Source organism: Pyxicephalus adspersus, chromosome 7 (assembly GCF_032062135.1).
Source record: "Pyxicephalus adspersus chromosome 7, UCB_Pads_2.0, whole genome shotgun sequence".
In the NCBI taxonomy this organism is placed as follows: domain Eukaryota; kingdom Metazoa; phylum Chordata; class Amphibia; order Anura; family Pyxicephalidae; genus Pyxicephalus; species Pyxicephalus adspersus.
This window is the reverse complement of record NC_092864.1, coordinates 36,866,693-36,879,026: the sequence shown is the minus strand read 5'-3', so window position 1 is coordinate 36,879,026 and position 12,334 is coordinate 36,866,693. Positions and strand designations below refer to the sequence as shown.

General features: G+C 37.2%; 1 protein-coding gene across 2 annotated transcripts in view; it reads right to left on the bottom strand.

Annotated features, from left to right (window-relative positions):
- The window catches only part of ARHGAP15 (Rho GTPase activating protein 15), a 309,490-nt gene that overhangs the window by 216,549 nt on the left and 80,607 nt on the right, over window positions 1-12,334 (bottom strand). The gene's annotated exons all lie outside the window — the stretch shown is intronic.

Here is a 12,334-nt window from a genome sequence, read left to right as displayed (position 1 = left end):
AATCATTAAGTGTATGGCCACCTTTTATAAATAACTGTGATTATCTGTAAAAAATAATACTGACATTGCATTTTAAACTTGTGAAAAAAGGCATCTTTACTATGGAAATAGGAATTTCTTGATCATTTTGTTATTCCTTTAACTATTGTCTGACATTATATGTACTTTTTTATGTTCAAAGGAATAAGATTTCTGTTAAAAAAAGAAGGGGATTTAACTGTAAGTAATGGTAAACTGAGCTATTAAGGGTTCTGTTCCATGGTGACATATCTGACCTGAAGCTTTATTGTATAGAATGATTGCAATTTGTAGCCTCTCCTATGTTCATTTTTCTAAAATGTGTTTAAATCGTGAATGCGAATAAGCCATTTCCATTTCCAAACTGTAACAGAGGCGTTCAGACTTACTAAAAATTGCAGAGAATTCATCAAATTGTCAGATAGGCTATATTTATCGGCTTTGAAGACCCAAATCTGACAGTTCCTATTTACAATAAGTGCTGCAATACTCTAATTGTTTCCAGAGATATAAATACAAAGATAATTCCCTGTTGTTTTTTTACAGATGTTTGAAACAGAGAATAAGTGTGCCCTGTAAATGACTGGCACAAGATGGACCCATTAAGGATTTGTAAAACACAGAAGAAATATGTAGATTGGCAATGAAAATAATCATAATTTTCAGTGCTAATATTAAATTAAATGTAATATATGTATATAATCTAGAACACATATTTCTGGCTTGGCAAAATAAAAAATAAAGTATGAGGTTATTGTTTTAGAATTCCAACCCACACAAAATGGATTTTCTCCAAACAGCCTATAGGCCTAATAGTATCATCTTATGTGACCCACAGACAAACATTCTAGCAAAATTGATCTATAGGGTAAATATTTTTTCAGTTTTTTCAGTTTTCAAATTTAGATTAAACATACAGACAGATTTCAGAATTTGAACTGAACTATTACAAGGTATTCTTTAAGAAACACTCTCAATCTGGGGCACAATGAGAGTGCTTTAGTAAAAACCATACCACAACCACTTTATACTCATTTAGTGCTTACCCAGTTGTTCCCTTTTCTGTAATTACCATTGCAAAATACCCAAGCTACCAAGTATGAAGAAGCATATATACTCCTAATACTTCTGCAAAGATGTTTACACCAATGATGGAGCAATGAGGATGATTGTGGGTGTATCTTTGCTGGAGGGACAGGTGAGGGGCTTTGGATGGCAAGTCTTCCAAACTTTGTGGTTGAGAGATGTCTAGCCAAAGCTATTGTGCGCTGCAACATATAGTTCAAATATTTAAAGTAATTAAAGACAAAATAAATACATAACTGGAGTTCTAATTCTTTCTCACTGTATCTAATATTTTAAATGTTTTGGCTTTAATGTATTTTGAAGAGATCCTATGTGTAGTAACTCCAACTTCAAACCTCCTCTCTGTTTCAGTGTCACAGCCTCCATTAGACTCTAAGAATTTAACAATTTTAGAAGTGCCTGATGCCTGTTTCCCCTGCCATATGATGTGTAACTTTCCTCCAACTTTTATATTACACTAAGCAGCTGGGGAAACAGCTATCTGATACTTTCTAAATGACCTAATGATTAAGAAACTGGTAGAGACTGCAGTGCTGGGGTGAAGTAAGGGTTGAAGAAATAGGCAGGTAGAGAGGTCACTTGCACTCTTGTATAAATTATCTCCAGTTGCTCTTTTTATTAAGCTGTCCAGTAAACCTAAGGATCTTGTATGCGTGATTCAATGTTCTTGCTGATAATAGGAGGGAAGTTGATTGCGCTAGTTCTTTTTGGTGTTGTCACATGTACAGAACCATATTCAAATATTTGGGGCCCACACCGAATTTGACTATGGTAATCACCCACATGCCCCACCCCCAGCAACATGCCCCTTCCCTAGCAAGCCTTCAGTATGGCTCACAACACAATGATCGGATTGTGCCTTGCCTTTTAGTTTCACCAAGGTGCTCAGGTCCCATGTGCAGATGACAGTTCCGGAAGAATGGCCAGAATATGCATCTACCACCATGCAGCTCTGAGCTGGCATCAGCAATGATCAGTTGGTGATTCCTAACAATAGGAGATTGGGAGAGAGTCTTAGTCTTTCGATAACAGAGTGTGCAAGACTTTCTTGGGGTTCCAGCTGGAGTAAGCCATAATAACTAAGACCATATTAGGGATCCTTGGGGCTCACAGTTGGCTAAGGGGTGTGGAGCAGTTATTTATTATCCACAAAGGAAGGTATGGTTTTGCAAATGTGTCCAAGGCAGCTTTAATTTCTGAAATCTCAAAGCACTGCTGGTATACCACCCTGTTATCACAGCCTGGGCCGAGGCAACTCCCACAGGAAAATCTGCATGTCTGCTCTTTATACGTTTTTTTTTTTTTTAAAGTGCAGTACCCTTTAAATTAAATACTCCATGCTTTTCATCACACTATGAGCAGCAAGCATTCCATAAATAATATAAAAAATATTTTAAATTTGTTATTTGTTTTAAATGTGTCATTTGCTTTGAAAAATGCTTGGTTTATGCAATCAGTTTAAGGGCAGCTGGTGTATTTTACTACTTCTGTCTGAACACTAGAGGGGAGCAGAGTGGCTGCAATGCCAGTTTCCTGCTATCAGAAAACTCCATTTCCCATGATTCCTTGCTTTTTGCTTCATGGATGTGGGTGTTTATAATGTAGTCTCAGGCTCTGTTCAGAATGTCTTCCTTTGTAGTCACCCCACTGAGCTGAGACTCTCGCTTGTATACTGCACAGTGTGGTGGCCACATAGAAAGACATTCTGAAAAGTGCCTGATTTGTAGCCATGAACACTTCTCTGTAAATTATTAAGGATATTTAGGGGGCTAATTGAGACCATATTTGTAGAACATTAGGGGGAAGGATTGTTTCTTTAGGACATAGAACCAACATGTTTAGCTTTAGACTTTAGTGGCACATTCTAACTAAATTATATACATTACATAGCATACAACACCATCCTCTGTTAACATTTTAAAAGTAATAAAGTTTGTTTAGTAACAAAAGTGCAAATAAAGATGATGGCATTTTACATTCCTAATCTTTTACCCAACCCAACACAAAACGTGCTTTGACAGCTTTCTGTACCTAATTACAGGTTAATCCATCTGGCTCCAAGAAAAATGAATCCACCAAACCCCAAATGAATTGCAAGTGAGAAATTGCTGATCCAGTCAAATAATACATTTTATCTAGGGCTGAAAATGCATTTTTATGAAAATTTTAAACCTTTGATTAAACAAATAAAAACTCTTGTAAGCATAAAGAAGAATACATACATAAATATACTCAAAAAAGAAAAAAACTAAAAAGTAGCAAGTAGTTTAACTAAATAAAAAAATAAGCTTTTATCTGTCATGAAAGGTTAAGCTGTAATGATCTAGCGACTGCAAACACGTTCTGTATGAGGTTGGTATTACTAATTTGTTAACTCTGACAATTTCACACACACAACCTTCTGCTGGAAAGTAAATTTCTCATGTAATAATTAGCTGCGGAATATTACCCCAAACAGGTGTCTGTAGCCTGACAAAGTCAGAACAGGTGATTTAGAATTAGCGTACTAAAAGAACTGTGAATTAGCGAAGCAAAAACGTGTTAATTTCTTCTTCCATCTGTTAATATAAAGTCGCTGCCAAATATTTTACTTTGTAGAGCTGTGCTGAGATTGGCAAGAACATAAACTATTAAAAAAAAGTTTAACATTCAGAAATTAGGGCATACATTGCAGGAGAGAAAAAAAGTTTTTTTTTTGTCTCGATGCTCAAACCTTAAAAAAAAACTGGGGAGGAAGTGGAGGTGGGGGCACGGGTGCACCAACTAGACAATTATATTCACAGTTGTTAATGCAAAAATACATAAAAATCAAGAATAAATCAAAGGGCTTAAATGATAATAAAAAAGCACACGTTTACCTATGAAAATGTAGTTTTTAATGTTGAACTACAGGTAGATATATAAGACAAAAAAACTGCAGTTCTGTGCTCCTAACACACAACAAAGCATATCTGAAGGCAACATTTTTTTAGTAGACAAGGGGCTTATGCCTTTTTTCCATCTGTGTATCATTGGGGAGATTTTTCTTCACTTTTTGTGTCGAGAATTTAACAAAAAATGAGAGGCTATCCTTCCATTCTGATAGTGCTCCCATTGGAATTTTTTCCTTATTTCCAGTTTTGGTGGCTACTCAAAATTTTGGATTTTCTCTTATTTTCATTACTGATTACATTGATGATTAGGATAACTAGAGAACGCTGATCTCTTGTACTAGAGGTTGATGAGTTTGTCCCAAATAAAAAAATAAATTCTGTTACACATTATTATATTATTATACAACCATATTCTAGACGTATATTTGAAGCCCATAATAAATACGCATGTAAGGAGATGATTCCAAATAGCTAACTGATACCTATTTTGTCCCTGCTGCAATAGAATGATCAATGTTGTGTTCATAAGTCTATTCATGACATTTCTTTCTGGAAAGCAAGGCACCTAATACAAAACTTTCCATCCACACTAATGATCATGTCCCGGGCTGGATTTTTCATCAGACACAGTAGACTTATATATAGGCAGTAAAGGCAAAGAGACAACATTTCTTTGTGTGGTTATCAACCACTTATTATCTCCTCATCATCAGTAGGAAGAAAGTCGTATCATATAAACCTAATTATACCTTTAGGTTTCAGTGATGGGAATACAAGTCTTTGGTCACATCTAACAGCCATGGGTGGTCTGGTGGTGGAACAGGGCAGAAGAGGAGTGAAGGAAAGGTAAGACCGTGCTACTGGATAGGAGAGTAATAAAATGAAGCTGTGGCTTTACCCATCATGGGGCATGCACAGGTTTAAATAAAGGTGAATAAAAATTAAAGTCAGGTAAGGCTCTCTATAATATTCCATGGAAAAACGTATATTTCTTTAGACATGACTGCTTTTAATTATATGTGAAAAAAAGATAGTTGTATTTGATTGTCCATCCTCACCTTCAAGAGAACCTTCCACTAATTTGTTAATTTGGCCTCATTTTCTCTCTTCCCACTCCCTCTTTGACCAATAATTACTGTTATTTTGAGCTTTTATGCTAAAACACCCAATATTTTCTCATTCTTCCTTGATTAGGCTCTTGCCCACAGTGTCCTGTAATATCCACAACATGAATCCCAGGAGGCTTCAAACCATTCAGAAATTGATTGGTGAATCAGACATTTGGGCACCAGTCCATCATCAGGGGATTAATTGATATGATTAGAAAGTGACAATATTCTACTCATAAAACCAGGAGAGTGCCATTGGATGGGGCGCCAGTAGTTCAGAAGAGGACATTGCAGAAATAAATAGGCACACAAAATGCAAGTAAAAGTTTAATTTATTTTCATGGGTAGATGGAATTTCCTCTTAAAGTTTGCCAACAACAGACTACACAGTTGCATGGCTTTGTGAATTGTACATTTTTTTTCATATATTGCTTTTTTATTTGTTGCCAGGAGATATTATTTTTCTTGTTAAATTCTTACAAACATCTTTAAATAATCAAACAATGATGTGATATTTCTACCAACAAATGTTCTAGCTGTGCATGAGCTCAGTCTAATCAACTGCAGTAAGATTTTTACATAGCTTCTGACACGGGTTGTGGGTGTGTGTGCCTGATGAAACTTGTGCTGTACAACCCTCAACAGCCCAAACTAATAAAATAGTTTGAAATACTTAAATAGAATAACGATGGCAAAAAAAAAACAAAAAAACAAAACAAGTAGTCTGTCCAATTATCCCGTGCTAGAATTTTTGCAATACTGACACTTCCTATTAGTGAAAGTTGAGCATGGTGGGTGTGTTCGGGAGAACCGCTCCTGCAGTACAAAAGAGATGCTAAAAGCGTTCTCCAGTCACTAGAATATGGACAAAAATCAATAGAGGCTCATTGATGAAAAAATGAAGACTCAGGGTTTGTCCAATGGACTGTATCTCAGCAGATGAGGCCACTGATACTGCTGTCATAGGTGGGATACTCTCTGCTTTTAGATATATCTTATCTTAGGTCAGCAGATTATGGCAAATGGTGGTGGGGTTAGGGTTAGGGTTCAAAACTACAAAAAAAAAGTTTTGGTTTTATAAAAACTTGGGGGTATGCGACTGGTACCAACATGATAGAAGGCTACATGCTTGCTGTTCCCTTGCCAGGAGGGCATATAAACTGTCCTGCTTGTTGTGTTAGGGTGTACGTCTGTTTGTACTGGGGCAGGTTTTTTTTGTGGGAAAAAAAAGTGTCAGAAACACAGATGTATACCCTGATCTGTAATTGCTTTTAAAAAATTGTTGTATTGCTTTATAAAATAAGAACTATCAACATGTATTAGGTTTAGAAAGGCAAAACTTACTCTGTTAAAGTGTAAAGAATGCTACAAAAAGCATGTTTTGTTATGTAAGAACTCAGTATGCCAAAAGTCAGGGAATTAATTGTTTTACTAGGAAATGTCAGATAAATTTGAAAACTTGATTTAAAAATAAGGGAATAGCCAATGTAATTTGAGTGGATGTTGGGGGATTATAAAACAAACCTCTACACAAAATGATAAGATGATTTATATCAAGGTGAATATTATAATTTTACATTGCAAAAGCTGTAATCAATAAATCTGTAGACAAAACAAAAAGCTATAGAGGCATTTTGCTTTTCTTCACCCTTGTGGCATGTTGGAACACAAAATAGCTGTATAAAGAGTTGCCTGCAAGGATTCTTTATGCACTAAACAATGATCCTCTCACCTCGCCAGTGCTACAGAGAGAATAAAATGAGCATATAGTGTGATGCCTGCAGGTGAAGAGTCACAGCTCATGTGTAATATGTGCAGATTAGGTGCCTGATATAATCCGCATTATCCCACTGCATGAAATAAACAGTTAGTGTAATCAGCCAGACACAAATAAGGCAGAAGTCTGGTAAGAACAAAGCCATGACTCTATAGTGTACCTTATCGCTTACATCTTCCTCAGTGCACATGTAAAAGAAAAAAACTGAAAATGAACTTTAGCATTTAGTAAAGCTTATTCTGCTTTTCTGAGTTTTAGACAACATACCAGGCCAGTACCAAGGTTGGCTGGGAACCTAGGGCCCACCAAAAATCACAGCATTCCTTGCATTATTTTGTAACTCCGACCAAAGGGCACAAAAAATCCTTGACTACGGTAATATGACTGGGGTTCACCAGAGGTTTTGTCCAGTCCTTCTGTCCGGTCCTTGACCAGCAAAGTGGTTGGAACTGCTGAGCAACTGGCAAGGTGATAACCACCAGGAGACACCTTGTAACTGCTGACTTAATGCCCATCGGAAATGGACCTTGCCACCAGAAAAGGCGTTTTAAATTTGGTTGTAGTGCCAACTGTAATTATTTGGATTTTCTAATAACAAATCAATAAAGAAAGCAAACTACCCCAAAGATGCAACATACCGCAAAAAGGATTTTAAGGGAGTTCCGACTAAGGTTGAAGTCTTAATTTCTGTCACATACGGTTACCAATTTCACAAACTTCTGTGGATATTTGGTCAGGAGAACATTTATTCATAAAATGACAATCAAAAGGCTAGAGCTAGGCAGGTTTCTTTCCATTTTCACAAGCTTCAATCAAACCCAGGCATATTTGCTGATCTCTTGTAATGTCATAGTCGTGTCACCAATGTGCCAACATCCCAAGTCTCCAAATATATGTAAGCTCTGGGAATGGTCTCCAATTTTTATAAATCAAACCACATCAGTCATTGTTCACTGACAGCACTACTTCCCATTACCTGTCATATGAAAGCAGAGGCTCCTGCAAAGTGACATCACTGCTCACCAGACATAACAAAGTTTTGTTTACATTCTGCAGCTTCATAGTAGCAGAAATTGCATGGACTGAAGGAAACCTGCAGGACAGACTCCAACAGATGTTCCATGTTTTCTGTGTTAGTGATGGAAACCAGCACCACTTTCCAGCAGGCAGATGGCCTCCATCACTATACTATATTAATTAGTCCGTAAGAATTTGACAAATATCAATGAAAACAACAGGAAAAAAAAGCATACGTGATTAAATTAAACATATGTTGCATGTTATATATCATGTGTTCCTACTGTTTCATATATGTGGTTAACATTGCAATTTGTATATCCTTTTTTATGTATATATTAAGCTTGATATTCATACTGTTTTCTCTCTATATGCAGATTTTCTATTATATTTATTGACACAATTATTTTATTTTGGTTTTGGTTACAATGGGGAAGTATTAGAGACCCTATCAAATCTTTTTTAGCAGTTTGTATAGCTTTAGGGAGATTTTACTTGGTGACCATTGTCATCAAGATAGAAAGGGAAGGGGTTGTACATCACAAGAAATTAGGGTAATTCATCCAATAGGGACCTTTGTTTAAGGGAAATTCCTTCCTCCTTTTTTAAAACAGGAAGAGAAGGTAAAACTGCCCAATGGATAATATTATTCATAAAAAATACAGAGGTTTTACTTTTTCCCAAAACAAAAAAAAAAAAATGTTTCAGACCCAGCAGAAATCATAAATCTGAGCAGTTCTGCAGACAGACAGGTGATGTCCCTTCTGCAATAAGCATTCTTACCTTCCTGATCACCATCTCTGAGCTGGCAACTGGTAGTGGGGGTAACATCATCCTGGGCAGGGCAATTAAGATCGTTGATCAGAATGAGGAAGAAAGAAAGAATGGCAGAGCCCATGATGGAACATAGACAGGTCAGTGTACAATGGGATTAGTTCCACTTTAATGAATGCTATATTATTCTGACAAAAGATCCTGAATCGGCAATGGGCCAAGGGAAGATGTCACTGCTGCCGAGGGAGCAAGGGAATGTGGGTTTACCACTAATAGAGTTTCAACGTGAAACTTTGGCGGCAGTACCAATAAGTCCTTGGAGTAATCCAGGAGTCTGAGCAAGGATCGCCCATTTGAAACAATCCTGAATCCAAATTTTTCACCAGACATTCCCATTGAGCAGCTTTGCTGACTTCATCACATAGAATAAATGTATCCAGTATTCAAATCATCTTCCAATTGAGTTTCATTTACACAACCTTAGAACACGATGCAATAAACACGTTACACCATCTTAACAGATGTCCTTTTTTTCTCTAGTGGATAGAGAAATAAAACCTAAGTCTTCTGTAGGAAAAAAATATAAATAAATATAAAATACAAAAACAAAATGAATGCTGAGTGCTATCTACTTTGTTTGTAACGAGATGCTTCTCATTTAAATTAATTTCAATTAAAACATTGCTGAGAAAGCAAACACCCAATTCCAGAGGAAATGATTCCCAATCTTCGTGATAACATCCTGCTTTAGCAAAAGTAATTATTTATAATCGCCAAAGAGTTAGTGTCCTTCCATAAGAGGAGCTTATCTAGAACGTGTGACGGCCATTATGCTTTTCTCCCGCTAACAATGTAATATTGCTATAAACAGACGTGCTGCCAAATTGGTTTATACTTTGCATAATTGAGGAAGGAAATACCATTTTTTTTCCTTTAATATTGTAACACATTGCATGTACACACAAAGATGGGTAAATTAATAGGCGTTATAAATAAATGCACTTTATGGTTTTGCTGAACTTCAGCTTCCCTTGTGCACCTCTTTTGCTTGCAACCTTCAAAACTCAAAAGAACTCAATTCAGCCAAATGCATTACAGGTTGAAACAAAAGATGTTCAATTTTACAACATGGTGTAGAGAAGGATCTTTTCTTTTTATGTGGAAGCACTGATCTCTCTGCAGAGGTCTGACAGTCCCCTTCAAAATCAAAGCTAACAATCTCCAATTAGCAAGGAGCATGTACTATGCTCTTTGCAAATCTATAAGTCTGGCATGGAAGCAGAATACCTGCTCCCCCCCAACCCCTCACCATTCATGCCTGTTCTGTTTGAGGGCCCTTTAGGGAAGAAGAATATGAGAACATGCATAGATTTAGTTAGCGCAGCAGCAAACTGAAAGACAAGAATGTGGATGGATTAACGTCCAGGTTGCAAAGCTGAAGGCATATCCAAACTCAGAACCAAAATTTGGATATTGCAGCTTACCAGTTTTTAGATATGGAAGTTAAATTGGAATTCTTCCTCAGGCTTTTTTTTATTACTTTACTTTATTTCCTTGTCCTAGGGTGACAACTGTCTTTGTATAAGCAATACTGGCACCTTAGACTGATGATGATGATAGGCTGATAAGCTCATCTCTCTGTCACTCTACCTTAGTTTTTCTGGGGGTTTTTAACATGGGGGAATCCCCAGAATATACTTTCAGGTCTTCAGGGAACCTCTCTGCTATCATTACTATATCCACAACGCACTAATGTGGTGGTCAGCAGTAAGAAACTCTCTTATTTTGCTGGCTCTTTGGAAGGCTGCTAACCTTACAAATAGCTAAAAAAGATAATTGGAAACTGTTAAACTGATCTATGAATCACAAATTACTTATTGCTTAAGGAACCCCTAGGTACTTCTGGAGGAACCCCAGTTGAGAAACACTGCTCTACTCTCTTCTCCTAGGACTGTTCTCATTCAATTGCAGCACAACTAGTTCCTTCTACTGCTTCTTCCATTTAGGCGCTGCCATACATAAGATTCCAACAGGCACATTGTTTGCATTGTTTGCTTGCCCTGTTTGCATTTAAAAAACATACAATGATGTATTAATGAATACCGAGATGCATTCATTGCTGTCCATCTGACTTAAGCTCAGCATTAACATATAAAATTGAGAGCAAAAAATTCAGGAGTGTCCTGGAAATTCCATTGGTGCAGCTGTTCCCTGTAATATACACAAGGCTATCCTATGAAGTTTCTTGAACTTCGAACTGCGCCAACAGATCTGTTTTCCCTACACACGGTTGAGCCACCGTGGCTCATCTACGACAAGCTCGCCCCACCACCCTTTAACTCCTAAACAATAAAAAGAGAACAGGTGGTGCTTAGAAAAATACCGTATATTCTCCCAAACAGCTGCTGGTGATGTAATTCAATCTCTAGAGCTGCCTTTCCATCACAGATACTAGAGATAAATAACACTTATATGTATTTCAATTGCTTTGCCAAATGTCCCACTGTGGCACCAAGTTGGCAGGGGCGATACGTGTATATTTTGGAAAGTGATGTATAGGCTGTTTCCAGCAGTTGCTCACATTCCATTACAGGAATCGCTCCCTTCTTCAAACTGGCCCTTGGGCAGCGGCAAACCACTGTAAATCTCAAATTACTGTTAGTTTCAACTCTCCTAAGAGCTCAGTGACTATTAAAATGCCACAAGGAAGAAAACGGCGATGACGGCGCTGACCTCCCAAGTTTTGCTGCCTCTCCGAAAACACGGTTATTAATGTCCAGGAAGCAATAATACGCCTCGGAGGGAGGCGATGAATGATGACAGAGGCTTAACGTGACCGTCTTTCACAGTTCTCATAAAAAGTGAGGCCCAAACAGAGGTTTCATGGGGAAAAAAATCAACAGATGCACATAAATAAATACATGGTGGTGTGGATTTGTATGATTAGGAGTTATAGGATGCTTGGAAATAAAGAGTTAAATATTTAAAAAATGTACAAATGCAAGACTTTTTTTCACTTTTGGATAGAGTAAGGAAGACAAACACTCCTTTCTTTTTTTTTTTTTGGGTGTTTGTGTTCTATTATATGTGAATATTTTCAATGTTAAATAGAAGGAAATCATCTTATAGAAAATGCCACTGGAACAACCCAATGGAAGATTGACCTAAACCTCCTGTTTTGGTGACAACTGGTGAAAAGTGGTGACATAGATAACTATAGAACAACAACTTAACCATTCCTTGCACTATGCCAAAAGACAAAAAGAAAAAACTAGTTCTGAATCAGATTGAGTTAAAACTGACCTCTAGTAAGAGGTCCACCCTATTCTGACTGTCACCCTCATACTTATCAGCACACCAGGTCCCAAGTAATTATTTCCATGGGTTGCAGAGTGGGAAGTTCCTTCTGATGCTCACATCAGTAACTGGGGATGTGGACACCACTTAGGTCCATCAGTGGAATCTCCACAGGGTCCAGCAGGGTTCATGATGTCATGACAATGAACAAGAAGAAAAAGAATTGCTGAGCCTGATCAACAGCTGTAGACTATTGATGTTACTACTGAAAGATAGAGGATTGTGTAATAGTGACTGTGAGCTCAGGTTTGTTTTTAAATTCTAAATTGGATAGAAGAGATATGGGTAATTCTGAATTTGCTTTGGATTTGGCCTTTAAGAGA